Raw genomic sequence first — 20,543 nt, 5'->3', positions numbered from 1 at the left:
AGACTAAAAGATACGCAAGGAAATCAACTCAATACCCACAAAGAAATAGAATCTGCTTTGGTCCAACATTTCCAAGGCATAGCAGAGGAGCCTCTCATAGACAAATCACAATTCATCAATGACTTCACTAAGCACATTCCTAAGCTTGTGACAAGAGAAGATAATTATAATCTTAACAGGCCAGTGAATGAACAAGAGGTCAGCGAAGTCATCAAAGAGATGCAAAATGGGAAAGCTCCAGGCCTGGATGGTTTCAATGTTGACTTCTTCAAAGCATGCTGGAACATAGTCAAGCAAGATATTCTGGAGGTGGTGGAGGACTCAAGGAAAAACAAAATTGTTTTGAAGGCGCTCAACACCTCTTTCATATCCTTGATTCCAAAGCAGGAAAATGCGATGACACCAGACAAATTTAGACCCATAGCATTATGCAATGTGGTGTACAAAATTATTTCCAAAATAATTGCAAACAGGCTCAAGCCCCTTCTTCCAACTCTTGTGTCTGAGGAGCAAACTGGATATGTGGAAGGTAGACAAATTCTAAACAATATCATTCAAGCTCACGAAGTGGTCCACTCACTGAAGAGCAATAAGTAGACAAGTATGATCATACAACTTGATCTAGAAAAGGCTTATGACAAGCTTAGTTGGGCATACATCAAGGAAGTTCTAAAAGCATATGGCTTTGACCATAACTGGATAAGATGGGTAATGGCCCTTGTTACCACCTCAAGCTTTTCAATACTGCTGAATGGCTCACCATCCAAAACCTTTAAGCCTTCAAGAGGACTCAGACAAGGAGATCCGCTCTCACCCTTCCTCTTTATTCTCATGATGGAAAGGCTAGGCAATGCAATCAAAACTGCCAAAGTAGAAGGCAAAATTTAGGGGCTCAAACTCACCCTAAATGGGGATGCTTTGACTCATTAACAATTTGTGGACGACACCATGCTCGGTCAAAGAAGCTCATGCCTTCAAACAAATTCTGAAAGACTTCGCTATGGTTGCGGGTACTGAGGTAAGCCTTACCAAATCAAAGATTTTCTTTCTTCGCTATGGTTGCAGGTACTGAGGTAAGCCTTACCAAATCAAAGATTTTCTTTTTTAATACTAATATTGCTATACAGAGAAACCTCACCAGAATTCTAGGTTTTCAAAGAGAAATGCTACCCTCCAAATATTTGGGAGTTCCTCTAACAGACAAGCCTCTAAGCAAGATAGTTTGGGAGCCTGTTATTAATAGACTCCAGGACAGAATCCGGAAATGGACAAACAGGTCTTTGAATTTGGCAAGAAGACTAGTGCTTACAAAAGCCATCCTTCAAACTATTCCTATTTTCATGTTTTCAACACTCCCAGCTCCTAAAGAAGTTATGCAACACATTAGAAATATTCAAAGAGATTTTCTTTGGGGCAAAGGGGAAGAGAAAAAGAAATGGGCTTTGGTAGCCTAGGAAAAGATCTGTAAACCTAAGACACATGGAGGTTTGGGACTTGATGACCCTGAAACCCTAAACAAAGTTTTGGGGGCAAAACTATGGTGGAGATGGCTAAAGGAATCAGATGCCCCTTGGGCCAAGGTATGGAAACAGAAATATGCAAACAATTGGCAAGAAAGGGAGCACATCAAAATGTCTGGAATAATCAAAGGCTCCCACATATGGAACAAAGCTTGGGAGAATAGAGCTATTGTTCAAAAACACAGTTTCTGGGAAATTAGAGATGGAAACCTTGCTTGGTTTTGGGAAGATAATTGGCAACAGGAACCAAAACTGTTGAGAGAAGATTTTGACAATCTTAAGAAGGATACCAATGACAAAGGGTTACACAGGGTAAATGACTTCTGGGAGCAGGATAGAAACGAAGGAAAATGGAGAGTATGGAAGAACCTAATTTACAGTGAGGACTCTCCATTGAAGGCACAGGCAGAAGCTCTCACAGTTATCTTGGAACAGAGAAATATTCTGAATTCAACATCTTCAGACCAACTGAGATGGGGCAAAAACAATGAAGGTAACTTTAACCTTAAAGAGGCCAAGCGAATAGCCCTTGGGCTTGACTTTCCAAACCCTGATACGGTATGGAAGGACCTATGGCAGAATCAAAACTAGATGAAAATCAAACTGTTCATGTGGTTGGTGCAGCATAAAAAGATTCTAACTTGGGAAAACCTGCAGAAGAGAGGTGTAATTGGTCCTTCAAGATGCCAGCTTTGCAAATTACAAGAAGAAACTATGGAACACCTTCTCAACCTATGCCCATTCACATCCACCTTGTGGAATTGGGTGGCTTCAATCTTCAGACAGTCTGACAGGGACATTGGCAGCATCAACAGCACAATGAGGAATTGGAGGAGAAATTTCTCTACAAATGAAATAATCAACAAAGCTTGGGAGTTGGTTCCTGGCTTTCTAATTTGGGATGTCTGGAAAGAACGCAACAATAGAATCTTCAAGAACAGGATTGGTTCTGCCCAGAGCATTATGGATCAGATCATAGGACAGCTCAAAGAGACTGTAAGAAGCCTTATAAAATCCCCCCCTGAGAACCAACCTCATGATCAGGATATGCAGATACTTCTGCATTTGGGCCTTTAGGGGCTCTTCCCCCAGGGAATAACCAAGAATGTAAGTCATATAACAACTGAAAAGGATTTCTGGCAACCCGCCCTCCCCCCCCCCATGGATTTATGAAGTGCAATATAGATGGGGCCTCAAAAGGAAACCCTGACATTGCTGGTTATGGAGGAGTAATAAGAGATGACAAGGGTTTAATAAAAGCCATCTTTCACAGTCATTTGGGTAAAGCCACTAATAATATGGCAGAGCTCATGGCCCTTGAGCAATGCCTAGAAATCTTAAGGGACTCAAACTTACATAATACCATAATTGAAGCTGATTCTGAACTGATAATCAATTCAGTCAAGAAAATATGCAATGGCTCAGTGCTAGACAGAGTGTCGAAACACTGGAGATTACTGCAAGTTTATCAACTTATTCAATCCCACCTGCGCACCATGAGAACCCTTAGTTTCATTCATGTGCGAAGAACTGCCAACAGGTTAGCAGATATTATGGCTAATGAAGGCGTTCTCTGTGCCAAAAGCAATAAAATATATGAATGGTCAGAGACTCCTCAAGGTCGATTACGGGATGAGTGCCACAAACAGGCAACCTTAGACAAGGAGATCTGCCATAACAGAGGAAATAAGCAGGATAAAATATGAGTAGGGTGTTCTTCAAGAACACAGGACTTTTGGTCGACATGAGGAAGAAGTATGAGCAGGAGGTCAAGGACGGATCCAGAGTTTTACTCTGGTTATCGGGCGGAAAATTGGACACGAAACTCTACATTCCTAAGTTTCTCGAGCGGGAAACTAATTATAGAACAAGTCTTCAAAGGTATCAGGAAAACGTTAAATGTAGCCTTTTAATGTTTGGTGCCGAGAGCTTCATTAAAGAGTGGGCAGGTCAGCGAAATCACAGAAATACAATGTATTTCGCGCGGCAAACAGATAGTTGGTTAACCTTCCAAACGGACCCGAAATGAGATTAGGTGATGTCTCTATCTGGCTTCGGGTCCGAAGATGCAGTTAAGTTCTGCGCTTGTTGGACAGGCCTTTTGAGATCGCATGCATCTGGTGAATTTCGGGTGGCTAAACTACACGGAGGTTATCTTCCCATTCGGACCCGAAATGGTTTCTATTGGTAGTTCAATTTTCTTTTCGGGTCTGTTTTTGTTGTTATCGAGTGAGCTTGAAGGAAACCCGATATATCACCTGGACTGTTAAATCTTCAAGGCTTGATCGAACGATTATGTTGTTCGGAGGCTCTTAGGTGGCAACGTGGAAAGGTGGTTTGGGCTCGAGTCTCTGTTTGTGGACCCACGGACCGAGTCTTTGTAAGGCTCGGCTTGTGCTTGAGCAAATGCTCCTCTTTATGTACATTATGTAACTTTTCTTTTAATTGGAATAGAAGGACCTACACTTACTTTAGCAAAAAAAGAGACTAAGGTTGTGGAATGAGATTCAAAGGTAAAATGGTTTTACAACGACACATGAAATAAAATTCACGGATGCCATGAATTTATCAGAGAAAATAAAAGGGAAAATTTCACATGAAATTAATGTACAGGTGAGCAAAGATAGCATTCATGTAAATGCATTTCACTATAGAAGATTAAGGTGAAATCAATTTACAGGTGTAAAAACATGTTGCAGGTAAAAGTAAAAGAGTAAAGTGAGAATACTCTTCCAACCATACAAATCAACACATGGTTTTGCAAAACCATCCAGGTATTCTACAAGGGTAAAAGGAATTTACATACAGATAAAATGAATTTACAGAGGAAGGAGTAATAGGAACAAAACTACACATGGTTTTGTGAATTCATGGAAAGAGAAAACAAAACCACAGATTGGAAACAACACATGGTTTTGTAGAAATTTAATTATAAATTTCATTTAAAATATTTTGGAAATATTATTCAAATATATATATTATTATATATTTTCCAAAATATTTTGTGACACTAATGGATGATAAAACAGCAGGGCAGTCACAGGATCAGCCATCAGTGAGGGAAGTCTCAAATTATCAAGTCAGAGGATCAACAAGCAATTGAGTGAATTACTAAGAAAAAGAGAGATACATCTACATCTACTAGTTCATCTGCCAGAACAGCCACAAATTTGGGTCTACATCCCACCTGCTCCCACTTCCACAGCAACAGCATTTGAACAGCACATTCCACCAGAACTATTAATCTGCAACAATTAGAGCTTTTTAGTTCATCTATAGTCTAAAAATTTCCTATTTGTTAGAGACAACATTTATTGTAAACAGTTTGTAAATTTTGTATAAATACTTCTGCTATTGAAGTATTGAGGTGGATTTCTGAACATTTCTATAGGTGAACTCATTTGCAACCTGAGGGTTTACTGTACTTTTCAGTTGACAGACAAGGTAAATAACAGAAGCATTTCTTTACAGGATTCATGTGTTGAGTCACTTCAGTGAAGTATATTTCAATTGTTCATGTTCTTCTCTAAAGAATTCCATAAACTTGAATGTTTTCTAAATTTGAATGATATAACAGGAATGTTATTACAAAAATTGTTTAAGTACACTCTGCTCTTACTGTTATACATTTCTATGTTTTCTTTTGATATTCGGATCTGAGAATCCTTAATTGATCTCGCATCCTGGTTGACTTCTTTCACTTCCTTCCTTATCCGGTTTAAGGAATCCTTAATTGCTCCTTGATCCCGATTGAAAATCATTTCACCATTCCAGCCTTGAGATCTGATATTGCTTAGCTACCTTGCATTGTAACACTGCTTTTATAATTTGTTTCTATTCTATTTTCTTGATATATTGACTCCATAGCGCAATGGAAAATAGACAGTCGTCTATCCATCTAAATCAGTAATTCCACCAACAATTCAAATCAAAACCAAATCAAGCTTACATAACTAGCCTAAAATCAATTAAAACAACAAATTTAAATCATTAAGAGAGAGCCCTCTCTGAGCATTAGGAAGGCTAGATCCTGATCTCAAAAGTAGGTTTGTAGTTACCTCGGTGATTTCTTTCTTTAACCTTGAGAAAGTACTGAGTGATAACACGTCCAGGGACGAGATGTCCCAGTTGTATGTCTGTGTCCAAGGACGAGATGTCCCAGTTGTATGCCTACGTCCAGAGGAGAAACCCTAATTTATGTACAAGCTTCAAATTTGAGGCTTTGTTGCAGATAAATAATGTCAAATGCACAAAAATCATATTTCAACCGTACATAATGCAAATAGTGGTCTGAGAAGAGATTCTCCCTCTGACTGGGGATCTACTTCATTCATCTTCATTCATGCCATCAGCTAGTGTCCACTAGAGTCATGCAACAACAGATCTGTTAGATCATAAACATATATCTATGATGACTATCTGCATCATGACATCAATCTTTAGACTCAAAGCAGCGTATAGATGCACATTATATCTCAAAGATCATGAACACAATAACACTTTCTATCAAGTCACTTCATCTAGTTACAGCATCCAGTTTTACCATATGATATCAAGTCATGACCACTAGTAGTAAGAGATCTAGAATATCAATCTTACACTTATACCTCTACCATCAAGGTTACCAAGCTCTTCATTATCAATATGATCAAGTTTAGGTCATTCAATAAAGCTTTACCAAAACAACAAGAGTGTCAATCTCTCTTTCCATATGCTTTCTTCATGCTTATCACAAGCATTATCAGCAGACCTAGGTATAGGAGTCAATGAGTTATCCTTCTATGTCAAATCCATCATGACACGTATCAAGAGTGTCATTTACTAGAGTTAAGGAGCTAGCCTTCTTTATAAAATCAAGATATCCAATAGATAAATGTTAGCCAAACATCAAGTATATCAATGTATCAACATTAGATAGCCTCATAGAATTCAAGATCAAAATGTTCAACACCAGGTGCATCATTTCATCATAGGAAACATAGATCCAAGTCACTTTCATATGCATGTATGGGCCATCAAAGAAAGAGACATTCTCATCATACCTTAGGGCTTACCGAGCCATCCAAAGTTATAGCTAAAATACAACATACCATGCATACCTTGTGGTATTCAAATACCTGTGCACCTTTTTATAGGCAGCTTGTAGTGCTTGTCACCTTTTCATCAAGTACCTCTTTACCTCTTTCCAGATCTAGCCATCCTTCCTACATCTCAAATGATCCTCAAGAGGGATCCACTTATCACATCTCATCAAGGAGGTGAGAAACATCCATATACTCAAATACATATGCAAGAAGTATAATCAATAAACATAATCATTAGATATATAAATCTAGACACAAGTAAGAGGCATCATAAGTCAAGAAATACTTATCTTTAATGAGAGGTGATCCTCTCCCTCTTGAACCAATCTTCAAGAGCCATCAATGTCCATGGTCCATATACCAATGTTGCCTTCAGTTGTCCAACCAGGTCTGCTAGGGATTATCCCATCTAGGGCTTCATCAAATCTCCCACAAGTGCTTGAGTATCTTCACATTGACCATACTAGGTTTCATATCTCATATCGTTTCCATAAACCAGGGTTTCTCTCCAACCCTAACCTCATAGAATCCATCAAGCCCTAATAATCAAGTTGCCTAGGGTTTTCATCAAACCTTATAATTCTTTTAGGTCTCCACCATCCTCTTCTTGCTTCCATCAAAGGTGTTATCATCAGGGTGATCTCCATGGCTTTTCTTCAACCCACCTCTGATACCAAGTTAAATTTTCATAGGGCTACATTGTTCTTTGGCAGCTTTGATAATTACATTTCTTCATTACTACACTAAGTTCACCCCATATTACCATAACATAATTCAGATCTACACCATTATTCATCAGCATATGCAATTATATAGAAAGAACAACATCATCATCATCATCAATGCAGCAGAACATAAAGGAACAACAGAAGAAAAGCATGCACACACATAGAGACACCAAGATTGGTCTAAGACGACCAAGGCAAAACCCAGTATGGGGAAAGCCCTTGCAAATCTTCTTCTTCTTAGATCGCCATCAAATGATACAACAAAAGAGAGTACAATGATCCATAACTTTATCTATGCAACAAAACAACTATGATATCCATGAAACAGATCTAATCATGCTTATAATCAAAGCCCTGAATCTGAGGACTGTAAAGTGTTGTCACTATTTGTAGTCAACTGTTGGATATTGCATAACACTATTGTCACTGAGCGGAATCTTCGGAATACAGAAATCTCATATATGAGACCTAGATGCAGGGAGGAGGAGCTGTGTGAGCGTCTATAAAAGTTCAAGACGCTCTCAGCATAACTAGATGACTGCATCCGGAACAGATCTGGACGCTCCCAAGTGAACTGGATAAGGGTGTTCGGGGCCAAACATATCTAGATCTGCTTCAAGCCCTAGACACTCTCGTAAGCCTCTTGTGTGAGTGTCTATGGCAGCCCGACCGCTCTTGGGACCACTCTGTGCAAGCATCCGGGGACTAATACAGCGCAATCTGACCCTCAAGCCCTGGACGCTCCCATAATTCATTCTGCCAACGTCCAAGGGGCTCCCTGGACACTGCCAGGACCACTGTGTGCTAGCGTCCAAGGACTAAAATACCCAGTTCTGTGCCAGGGTTTGAGATCCAAAAAAACCTAGATGAGTACGAGCTTTGACCTTGAGATTTCGAACCCTCGTGCGAACTTTCCTCCAACAGACCTATGCGAACCAAGACGATAAGAGAAGAGAAGATGGCTTGATCACTGTGTCCAAATGAGTTTGAGGTCTCTTCTATTTATAGGCTTTCATGAGGGTCCACTTGGGGTTAAGGCCGACCTAAGCAATTACACGTGGTTAGGGCCAACCCATTCCATAATACATGTATGAATAAAATAATTCAAAACTCAACTTTCTCTTGTCCAAATAAGGTGATCTTTAGGTCGATTTTGGTCCTCTCGAAAAGAGGAATCTAATGCAATCATCATCTCGGTCATTTGAGTTGTCCAAGGTGGAATTTGACTGCAGTTGCAAAAATTAACAAGGAGCATATGCATCAACAGCTGCATCATCAAGGGCAACAAATGATTCAAGGGCAACAGCAAATAGCACAGGCATTGACCCAAGGGCAACAGCAAATAACACTGGTATTGACCCAAGGGCAACAACAAATCGCAATGTTGATCACAAGACAGACAAATGTTGTTGCCACCAATGGAACTACCACGAAGGGAAGTGGAAACCATAATCCTGGTTCGCCCAACAACCAAGCAAACAGCAAAAAGAGCAACCCGCCACTTCTACCACAATTCACAAATAATCATGTGCCAGCAACCCAAGAAGCAGTTGAGCCAAATCAACTCCTTAACAATTATGTTTAGGATTATGCAAGATTGGAAGAAAATACTCGAGCAGCTATGACCTTCAACGAGTATAGCAACTTCCGATACAGGAATAGACCCCAGGGGCATCCTAATGGAGAATTAGCTCGCAAGGTGGGTAAACTTCCTTTACCATCATTTGATGGATCATCTAAATGTACAACAAGGGCTTGGGTGCAAAAATTGGACACCTACTTCAGGCTCAATCCTATGGCCGAAGCAGATGCAATCCAATTTGCCACATTACATTTAGAAGGAGAAGCACATGAGTGGTGGTATCATGGTCTAGTAACTCTGAGACATGCCAACATCACTTCTTATGAAGAATTTACACAAAGGTTGATAGAAAGATTCGATTAAAAGAACCCAGAAATCCACTTCAGAGAACTGGCACTACTTAAACAAACAGGGTCACATGAAGAGTTTATTGCAGAATTTGAATGCACCGCAGTTATGGTAACAGATATATATGAAGAACAATTAGTTATGCTTTTCACCGAAGCATTAGTTGAGCCACTACAAGGATGGGTCAAGGCATTCAATCCTGTCAATCTTCAAGAAGCCATCAAGAAGACTCAAGACATGGGAAATGCAGTAGTTGAAGCTAAGGCTCCATCCAAGCCTTTCATTCCTCCAAAAGGTAAGGAGAAGAAGTCTTTCCAACATGATGGGCCCAAGAGGGACAAACTAGATGAGGAAACTCGAAGCGAACTAAGGAGAAAAATGTTATGTTTTACTTGCAAGGAACCATGGGAACCTAAACATCGTTGTTTAGGAAAGGGGAAGATTCATTACATCTTCGTGCTTTCTGACAACAAATAAGAAGAAGAGGCCACTCCAAGTACCAATGAAGAGCCACCGCTGAAGGAAGCAAAGGAAGAAGAAAAGCCTAATAGCCCCAAGGAAGAACCGCCACAAGAGGAAAGAACCAACGAAGAAAAGAAAACATGACCACAGGTTAAGATTGCAACCCTTTCGGGCACACCCAAGTATTACACCTTCAAGATTAGGGGAGTCGCCAAGGGCCAATGCATCGCAAACCTAATTCATGGTGGAGCCATGCACAACTTCATTGATGTAGCACTAGTCGCTAAAAGGGGGCTTCCCACCGAAGAATTCGAGGGATTGGATGTGATAGTTGTGGATGGGTACAACTTGGATTGCACACAAATGATTCCAGGTTTGAGTGTAACTCTCAGTAACTATACTTTTACTAGTGATTTTTATGTAATAGATCTTGCAGACCTCAACATGGTATTGGGGGTTCAATGGTTGTATTCGTTGGGCAAGCACACAATGGACTACCAAGCGTTGGAAATGGAATTCAGAGCACCAAATGGTATTAAGGTCGTATTAAGAAGAATGTCAAATGGTGGCCCACAGGTTGTGTCAGCTAGGAGGATGGAAGCCCTATTCAGGCATGGGGATATAGCATATGCGACAGAATGTAAGGTTATGACCCAAAAAACTACCAACAATGACAAACCACAATATAGGATAGATATTCAACAAGTATTGGACAAGCATGCTTCAATATTTGGTGACATTCCTCTAGGATTGCCTCCTAAAAGAGGATTTGAGCATACTATTGAATTGGAAGAAGGAGCTAAGCTTGTGATCACCACACCGTACCGACATCCGAAGAAGTTCAAGGACGAGATAGAAAAAACCATCCAAGAATTGTTAGCCATGGGCCATATCAGACCCAGCTCAAGCCCATTTGCATCGTCCGTAGTTTTGGGGAAGAAGAAGGATGGCACATGGAGAATGTGTATTGATTACCGAGATCTCAACAAGAAAACCATCAAAAACAGGTATCCCATTCCCAAGATCAATGAATTGTTAAACAAGCTCCATGGGGCAATATACTTTTCAAAGATTGATTTACGATCTGGATATCATCAAATTCAGGTTCGAGATGAAGACGTGCCAAAATCAGTATTTTGATGCCACTGTGGACACTTTGAATTTTTTGTCATGCTATTTGGACTAACCAACACCCCTGCTACCTTCCAATCCTGCATGAACAGAATCTTCAACAAGTAGTTAAGGAAATTTTTGTTAGTATTCTTTAACAACCTTCTCATCTACAGTAAGACATGGGATGATCATTTGGGACATTTGGATCAAATTTTGAGCATCATGCAAGAACAATCTTTTTATGCCAAGGCATCAAAATGCGAGTTCGGGTTGACGAAAATTCTTTATTTGGCACATATGATTAGCGCAAATGGGGTACAAGTTCATCAAGAGAAAATCCAAGGAATAGTGGATTGGCCTACACCCAAAACCATGACAAAATTATAAGGGTTCATGGGCATTTGCAACTACTATCGACGATTCGTTAAAGGGTTCTCCTAGTTAAGTGCACCTTTGACAGACTTAACTAAAAAGGGAGCATTCAGGTGGACAGAAGAATCTGACAAGGCGTTTAACAAGCTCAAGGAAATAATGAGCTCATGTCCAATACTGGCTCTTCTCGACATTGGCCAACCGTTCATATTAGAGTGTGATGCGTCAAGAGAAGGAATAGGGGTTGTCCTAATGCCAAGGGCCACCCTATTGCATTTGAAAGTCGAAGATGGGAGATATTAAAAGACTTTACTCCTTATATGACAAGGAGATGCTAGTTAACATGCACGCGTTGGCAAAGTTCAAACAGTGTTTGGTGGGCAATAGGTTCATAGTCGGGACAAACCACAATAGCCTACGTCATTTCTTGGGACAAAGGGACCTGAACAAACAATGGCAAAAATGGGTAAGCAAAATCCAAGCTTATGATTTTGACATTGAGTATGTGAAGGGGAAGAGGAACGTTGTGGCCAATGCACTTTCTAGGAAACCTACAGCATGCGCCCTCATGGAACTGATAAAGGACGTGAAGGCGCACCTCTCCGCAAAATATGCCATGAACCAATTTGCTTGTGCACTAGTCGACAAGATCATCCAGGATGACAGCTACAAAATAGTTGATGAAGTCATTTACTATAAAGACAGGATATACCTGGTGCCTGAGTCTACACTCAAGGAGAAAATTTGGAAGGTTACACATGATATTCCTTCAACTAGACATCAGGGGTTCTTCAAAACGTATCGGAAGATTCGGGAATGGTTCTTATGGAAAGGACTCAAGGAAGATGTGATGAAATATGTCGAGGAATGCATGACATGTCAACAGAATAAGGTTGAGCATACACATCCTGCAGGTCTACTCCAACCTCTGCCAATTCCAAAATAGAAATGGGAGAACATCTCGATGGACTTCATCACAGAGTTACCCAAAACACAAGGCAAGGACTGCATATACACAATAGTAGACAGGTTGACTAAATTTGCACACTTCTTTTCCATCTCAGTTGATTACTCTACCAAACAAGTGGCAAAATTGTTCTTCAAAGAGGTCTTTAGGCTGCATGGGCTACCAAAGAATATAGTCAGTGATCGCAATAGTAGATTTATGGGTGCATTTTGGCAAGAAATTTTCAGGCTAGTGGGAACTAAATTGACCCCTAACACTAGCTATCACCCACAAACCAACAGTCAGACAAAAAGTGTGAATAAGTGGACTGAGGGGTGTCTGTGCAGCTATGTTACAAGTCAGCAAAAGACATGGATTAAGTGGTTGTACCTTGGGGAGCATTGCTACAACACCACCTACCACTTATCCATTGGGATGACACCCTTCAAGGCTCTGTAGGGACATGATGCACCCTCCTCCATCGACAGAGTTTTTGGAGACAGCAAAAAACCCCTTTCCAAAGACTGGATACAGGAGAGTCAGAACATTCTCAGAGTACTCAAAGAAAACATACATGTCGCTCAAAATCAGCTAAAATTGTACGCAGACCAACATCAGACAAAGCATAATTTTGAGGTAGGAGATCTTGTTTTCTTGTCGTTGCAACCCTATAAACAGTCTACACTCAAGAAGAGCAGGGCTGAAAAATTGAAGTCCAGATTTATGGACCTTACAAAGTTATTCATAGAGTGGGCAAGGTAGCATATGAGTTGGAGCTACCGAGTGACAGCAAAATTCACAATGTATTCCATGTGTCGTGTCTCAAGAAGGTTGTGGGTCAGCTGGTCACCACCTCTGTTGAATTGCCAACATTAGATGAACAGGGGCAATTAGAACTAATTTCAGAATCAATCACAGTCGTGTGAGAAAAGAAGTTAAGAGGAAGAGTAATTCTGGGAATATCTCATCAGATGGAAAAATTTAATGAGGATGCGACGTGGAAAGAGAACGGATTTTGCAGCACCCAAACTTGCAATTGCTTTAGGGTAAGCGATTTCGAGTAGGGGGGACTGTAATGTCCTCTACAAATTGAGGACAAAAGTGACTCATTAGCCTATCTATCACCGTAGGTTATAGTCCATCACAAAGGGGAAAACCCTAAAATAGCCATTACTAGGCAAGTTTTGGGCAGGTGGGCTTAAAAAATACCCAAAGTTGGGGTTTGGAGTAAGGATTACTCAATCACTCAAGAAAGATGAAGCCCCTCTAGAAGTCTATGAATGAAGATGGATGGAAGTCATTTTGGATTATCAAGTGTGCATCAATTCATATGTTTTTGAGCATTAGCTCTGAGGTCTTAAGACCTCTTTTTTCTTGTCAATTTCGGGGGTGAAAGATTCCACCCTAGTTGACAACTTCTTATTATCTCTCTTTGTTTTGGGCAAAGGTTCGATCTGAGGCAACAAACTTTTAAAAAAAACATATTCTGTTATGGAAAGCGGATTCTGGAAGGCTAATTTTGTTGTGGACAGCAAAATTTCAAAGATTAATTTTGTTTTGGCAAGCGAGTGTTGTGACAACTAAACTTTGTTGGATAGCAAGTTCGGTCTTTAAATGGTACAAGAGACATCTGAAAAGAGGAGCGAAGGTCGGGGTTGATTTAGCACATAATAGTGTCAAATTTCTGCAGTGAAAATTTCTGTTGATTTGATATGGGCACAAGAACAACTTTTGGAGGCTAAATTACGGTCAACCCTTAGAAGTAAACCGCAGACAAACCCTTGAAACAATCTAGAAACCATCTATCATTTCTTCCCAGCTAAGGTCAAAATTCGTCCGGCATTGAAGCATATAAGCTGGAAAGCGAACCAATTCAACAAACCCGTTCGTGCATCATCTGATGAAGTCCACAAACTGGAGTCGAACCATTCTTTGTTGCAGTTCAAGTAGATATCGGGTGACAGATGGCTCCAAATGTGACTCGAGTATCCAAAAGAAAGTGACGAGGCAGATTTCCTGGGTATGGTCCCACAGATCGACATTTTCAAAAACAAGCACGGGTCCCTGAATAGACAGTAGTTGGTTTTGATGTCAAGGTCAGGAAGACAACGTAAATCACTACGCGTAGATAGTTTCTTTTTATCTAGACAACTGACCATAGATAGGCGAGATTACTCCAATTTGGGTTTCGTATAATTTACTTTATTGAATTCTGCAAAGTATTGTTAAAAGAAAATATGGAATTCGCTGACTGTTGAATTACATTGATTGGATTGGGGCCCACTACCTTTGCACTGGATAACTGCAAATTGGTAGTGCTTATTTGATATATGATTAAACAGCATTGAGTGGTTTACAGAACAGTATTGGAAATTTTATTTGTACTAATTATTGTTGAAAAGAGAAAAAAAATTGGATAGAAACCGTGATTGCTTAAAATGCCTAGAAAAACAAAAAAATTGCCCAATAACACTACAGTGTTGCTGCAGTTCCTCATATAATCATATTGTCACTAGAATAAAACCAGTCCCTAGGCCTTCATTCAGTTCCAACCTTAGTTACTACTTACAGTGGTTCTCATACAATATCAGGTTTACATACAGGAGGAAAAACATGGAGACAGAAGCAATGTACTTAATATGATAATATCTAATTCCATATTCAAAAAGGCTTCCTTTACATAAATGAAAGACGAAAGGTAGAGATTACATAACTTCCTCATTTTATTGATCACTAAAGTACCTTATCAATAGCTTGATGCTCTAAGCCCCAAGGATTTAGCTCGACTGGGGAGAATCCCCTGTACAAAGTTCAGGTCTCTGGATCCATTCCCATCAGGTCCTTTGGGGTTACGGTTGCCTTCATAGCCAGTGGTTAATCTACATCCATCCAAAATTCCAAGGAAGATGGAGGTTCTCCATGAAGCTTATTTCTTTGGGAAAAAAGGAAATAACTTAATGCTATGTTACTGTCATTAAGTTAACATAACCTAAGTACATAAAGTACCAAATCACTATTAATTAATTAATTACGCTAACAACAGCATTATACAAATTATATTTTATTTCAAAGAATGTTTGTTATGAGAATATCAAGCCCACATGACCATTAATCAATTAATTACACTGACAACAGCAGCAAACATATTATATTTTATTTCAGACAATGGTTGCGTCATCTGGTTGTCAGGCAACAGGCCAAGAGGTGTTGGACTAACAGCCTCCCCTATGGCAATTGATCACATGGACTAACCTCCACTCTGGGAAAATGGGACTACACGCCCACTCAAGGTAATGGTAAGGGTTTGGAAGTTTAATGATGCATGCGGGTTTTTGTGTAATGACAAACCTCAACATGGTATCAGAGCCTTGGCCTAGGTTTGATTCCCATGAGTTATGTTGGAGGGTGGGGGGTGCGCTTCACTAACTGCTGCACCTCTAAGAATCAATCACGTGGACTAACCGCCACCCTGAGAACATGGGACTAACTGCCCACTCAAGATGATAATATGGGTTTGGAATTTTACTAATGCCTGCAGGTTTTAGCGTAATGGAAAACCTCAACAAGAGGCAGATATATTGTTTCTTTTCCACATTATATTTATCTGACTAATTTAACAATCACATGGCAGCAACAATTCCAACAGCCTGTGTTTCTGTCAGACAACAATCCCAAGAAATATGAAGACAGATCCAGCCACGTTTGATCCTGCCAGACTCAATTCTGCAGTGCATCAGCAGAAATTTAAACCTGATCAACTAGAGCTATTTTTTTCTTGTACTGAGACTTCAATTCTGAAAATTCAAACAACAGTTTCTATTGAAAAGTTTGATGGGCACGATCTCATACTAGGAAATTAAAACTTTGGAAAGAAGCTTTTTGAAAGTTGTCAGCAGTGCAGAAAAGAGACCTATACAGGAAAATAAATCAATTGAATAGAAGAGGAGGACAATATGCCAAATACTCTTGTTGCATTAGGACTATTACATACCCTGATACATATCTGTAATCTTTAGAAAATTTGTTTGATAGGAAGGAAAAATTATATTTAAACTCCTCTTTGGATTGAAAAATGAAAATATGAAGAATAACACTAACAATTTGAGGTTGTTTTTTATCACAGTTTGTTGAAATGGAGCCAATGTAGAGGATGAAAATGGAAAGGGAGTATTGTTAACGAGATTGCCATTTAAACATTAGTAGTGTGATATTCACAACCAGCCACATATCTTCGCATACTTTAGAATCTGTCATTCAACTCTTGTTGCAAAAGAAAAAAATAGCTAACTAATGCTAAAGAAGAAACAGTCAATAGTGCTATTTTTTTTAAAGGTGGAACAAGCAATAAGAGTAACAAAGAAAAAGCCAGCGCAAACAATGAAAGAACATGTTATTATTATGAGAAGCCAGGACATGCTGCCTGGACTGTGGGAGTCAATTTGTTAATTTGCTTAAAAGGAAAACAAAGAAGAGTGAAAATACCTGCCACCATCCATGACACCCAGGATACTACAGATATATCAGAGGGCGGTGTTGGTTAAGCTGGTGATGACTACTCATTTTAAAATTTAAATAGCTACTTAAAAAGTACTCTCTACAACCCATCCTTCAAGCAAGAGGAACTTTAGAATGGGTTGCTTAAGACGGATGACTCTTGGGTGAATACATCCAACACGAGGATGATGGCAACCTAAAGGAGCACTTAAGGTCGGTTCCAGATCTGTTGAAGGCAGTGAGCAGCAGATAGTCTATGTTCATTACATAAAACATGTTGGAGAGATAATATGTACCCAGGTCAGCTAACTAAAGAACGTGCGAGCATCACAGCTGATTACCTAGATCCCTCGGCAGAGATGGAGATGTACTGCTATGTGATCTTAAACAGTTATAGACAACTACGAAACTTATAAATATCAGGTGTTGATGATAATGTAAATTTATTCAAGTTTTTATAGTTCCTTTCGTATTTCAAATTTTCATGTGTATATTTCAAGTTTTCCAAACACAACTTTACTCGTTTTATGATTCTTTTCAAAAGACAGCATCAATCAAAACTTGGATCTGGCAGCATTGCGGATTACACTGTCGATCTTTTTCCTCTCAAACTAGGCATCCTCACTTCCAATGTCCCTCTGGGATGTTTCTGACAGTCTTCTAGCCTATGTCACACAGGGTTCGCGAAACTCAAACCTTGAGGTTCAAATTTTGGTGAACCTCAAAAACAATTTGAAATTCATTTAGGTTCAACTAACCTCAAGGCCAAACCTAAGCAAATTCAAATCAGTGAGAATTCGAACTTCAACCCAAATCTAAAGGCAAATTTTAAAGTTTTAAAAAAAAATCTTTTATAGGTTCAAGGTGAACATTTAGGATTTCATTGTTTTGTGGATTAAAAAAATATCAGGCCGCAGACATTCCCACTGTGCCACAGAGTCTTTTCATCCCGCAGCACTATATGTGTCTGTGTAGAGAGGGATGAAAAAAATATAGCCTAACCTTATGGCAAACCTCATACAAACCTTATCGGAAAATTTGAATCCAAATCAAACCTAATCATTGCCGAACCCAAACCATGTGACATAGCTTTTAGCAAACTAGAGACTGCAGTAACTTTTCTCTATTTTTAACATTTCACTCAAGACAGCGACCTTCCTCAAAAATCAAAGTCAGACCACTTTCTCTTTTTTCTCAGTTTAACCCATTGTGCTCTTTCTTAAACCAAAGACTCATTTTTTTCTTTCTTTCTGTCAGCAAACCTTCAATACCTATTATAAATCAGCTTGTTACAGTAGCAATTCCTTATCTTCCTGTGTTTCGCTAAACATAACCAGAGCCGATTTTCCACCCTGCAATCTGTTCACAGACTGTCCATTTAGTGGGGAGCGGTATTTTACCAGAAACCAGTGTTGTGAAAATCGCGATAAAATTGCGATAAAATGAAAAAAATCGCAATTTTTCCCTCTGCCGATAAAATCGCGATAATTAAACGAAAAAATCGCCAGATTTTTTTTTTGCCGATTTTTATTGAAAAAATCGCGATAAAAACTTTAAAAATCGCTGGGGGTCGCGACAGCATAGTTTTATAATGTTTTTTTGGGTTTTTTCATGCAATTTTTTTTGAAAGAAACAAATAATTTTTGAGTGGGGCAGCCTTAATGATCAAGTCTAGGCCTTACTATGGATATGCTATTCATGGTAATGTTAAATTCTTAAAGTAAAAGTTACAATTTTTACTTAAATTTTTAACATTACCATGAAATGACTCGAGATGTTTGAGAGTGGTTCCAGCCTCATTGAATTTCATATGGAGAAAGTAGAATTTTAGATTTCATTTAAAATCCAGCAGACTTATCAGTTTTTCAGGATTTCAGGATTGGGAGATTGTAATGTTTCCCGGTGACACCACCTGCCCGGGCTACCCCTGCCACCAGTAGAGGACGTGGTCTACCTCCTATAGCTCCTACTTCTAGAGCACATCAGACTCCACTGCCATCTCCACCAGCACAGGCACCAGCATCTACATCTAGAGGGAAAGGGAAAGTTGTGGCATTTTCTCGCAAGAGGGCAAGAGGGGCAGAGGAAATCAATAGGATTAGACTTTCATTTTATTGTATATGACATTATGACATGATGAGATACATTATCATAATTTTTGTTGATATTTTGAGGCTGAGTTGGGACTCAGAGTCAGGACTTACTATTCAGGACATGATTCAATGTTATGTGTGATTTTAGTGCTAGAAATGATATTAAACATCTTATATATTAGTTTTTTTATCATATTTATGTGTCAATGTATTTATTTTATGTTGTAGATGGTTTAGATATTAAAAAATTGGAAAAAAAAATGAATATTTTTGTACCAAACTATTTTTTCCCGATTTTTTCCGATTTTTTCCCGATAATTCCGATTTTTTCGGATTTGTTCCCCGTGCTGATTTAATCCCGATCACGATTTTCACAACATTGCCAGAAACCTGACCTGAAGACTCATTTCTTATTCTGTTCCAATACCCGTTCTCATTCACATTCGCATCCAGACCCTACATTAGCACATTCACTATAGAGTTTATCTAGATAATATATGCTGCGAGGAGAGGTGCATTGCAAAACCCTCTAGTCATATTTAGCGTTCTGTTCCCATTGGTAGCATAGGTCCAGCCGATGATAGATTTACAAAACAACTGAAATAATGAGCATCTGTGGAGATGATAGCCAGACTTCCCAAATTTTCGTCTGTGTTATCGAAGATGGACGGAGGATCATCTTTTGCTTGTTTATAGTCACAGTGGCCTATAATAACGACCTCCCAGCCATGCTCGGCATAAATCCCAGAGAGACAAAGGTATGCAAAAACAATTCTAAAGACAGACTGAGGATACTGTCAAAATCCAAGATTGATGGCATGAACAATGTATATCACTTTCTTCTGTACTATTCTCCCAACGTCAAATAACGACGAGCTATAACGCTCTCTCTTACCACAAGTGGTCCTTAGCAAAGATTAACAGTGGATTCACGAAAAACTTTCGTACTTCACAAAAATGGCAAAACCATTTAATTCCTAAATGATAGGTCTGCAGCTAATGCTTCCGTCGAAACCATTGGCAAAGGCTTCATGGTGAATTGAATGCACACACAATTCAAAGGCTCAGGCTAGTGTTAAAATACTCGTTGGTTTCAGTCTCGCCTAGGCTAAAGGAATCTGAAAAACCACAGGGGTCGGAGGTTCGAACCCCATTCGACTCCAACCCGCCAACCCGCCAAAATCGAGACCACAGCCTCCTCCATTTGGCATCCGGGTGGGAGAACTGCAGTGACTTTAAAACTACCCAAATGGCGATCGAGAGCCGGGAAATGATTTCCGGAGGCAGTTTTGGAACAAAAAAACCAAAAGGGTTTAATCGGTGTATTCAGAGTCCAAAAACCACTGGAACCATCAGAAAAATGCAGAAATTATCGAATTAAAGATCAGCCCGAGTGCCGAGATTACATACCTGGTATAATTGCTTCTGTAATTGGTCCGAGATTACTGATAGGAACTCTTTTCTTGCATACTTTCCAAATCAAAAAATGCGGATTCATAACCCTGGGTGCCTAACCCTCGTCAGACGGTGTTTAGATCGTGGTTACTTTGACGGAGCTCCGGACCGCGATTTTAGTGATGGACAACTTCCGGCAGTTACGTTAACCGTGGTTAGCTCTGAGTTACCCTCTGGTCACGTCATCGTTTAAGGTAAATGTTCCAAGCGCGTTCATTTTTAAAATTGTTTCCTTCGAAGACCTGTGGTCGATTTTGTGGTTGAATTGCGATGAGAATGTTTTATTCTGGAATATAGTAGAGTTTTAATTTAGTTAGGTGGAGTTATTAGGTGGAGATGGATAATA

At 39.5% G+C, this 20,543-nt stretch overlaps 1 protein-coding gene across 2 annotated transcripts in view; it reads right to left on the bottom strand.

Annotated features, from left to right (window-relative positions):
• The window catches only part of LOC149170564 (uncharacterized), a 197,337-nt gene extending 177,034 nt beyond the window's left edge, over positions 1–20,303 (bottom strand). The window contains exon 1 of one of the 2 annotated variants that reach the window (XM_089423924.1): positions 20,153–20,303. The gene's annotated coding sequence lies outside the window, so the exon portion shown is untranslated. Of the gene's footprint in view, positions 1–14,897; positions 15,018–20,152 lie in introns of those variants that run through there. The other variant, XM_089423926.1, reaches the window with a different exon arrangement.
• Between the last annotated feature and the right edge of the window lie 240 nt (positions 20,304–20,543).

Source organism: Pinus tabuliformis, chromosome 4_2 (genome assembly GCF_031772625.1).
Source record: "Pinus tabuliformis cultivar Carrire ecotype Pingquan chromosome 4_2, CPIR1, whole genome shotgun sequence".
In the NCBI taxonomy this organism is placed as follows: Eukaryota; Viridiplantae; Streptophyta; class Pinopsida; order Pinales; family Pinaceae; genus Pinus; species Pinus tabuliformis.
This window is presented reverse-complemented; position numbering and strand designations above follow the sequence as displayed.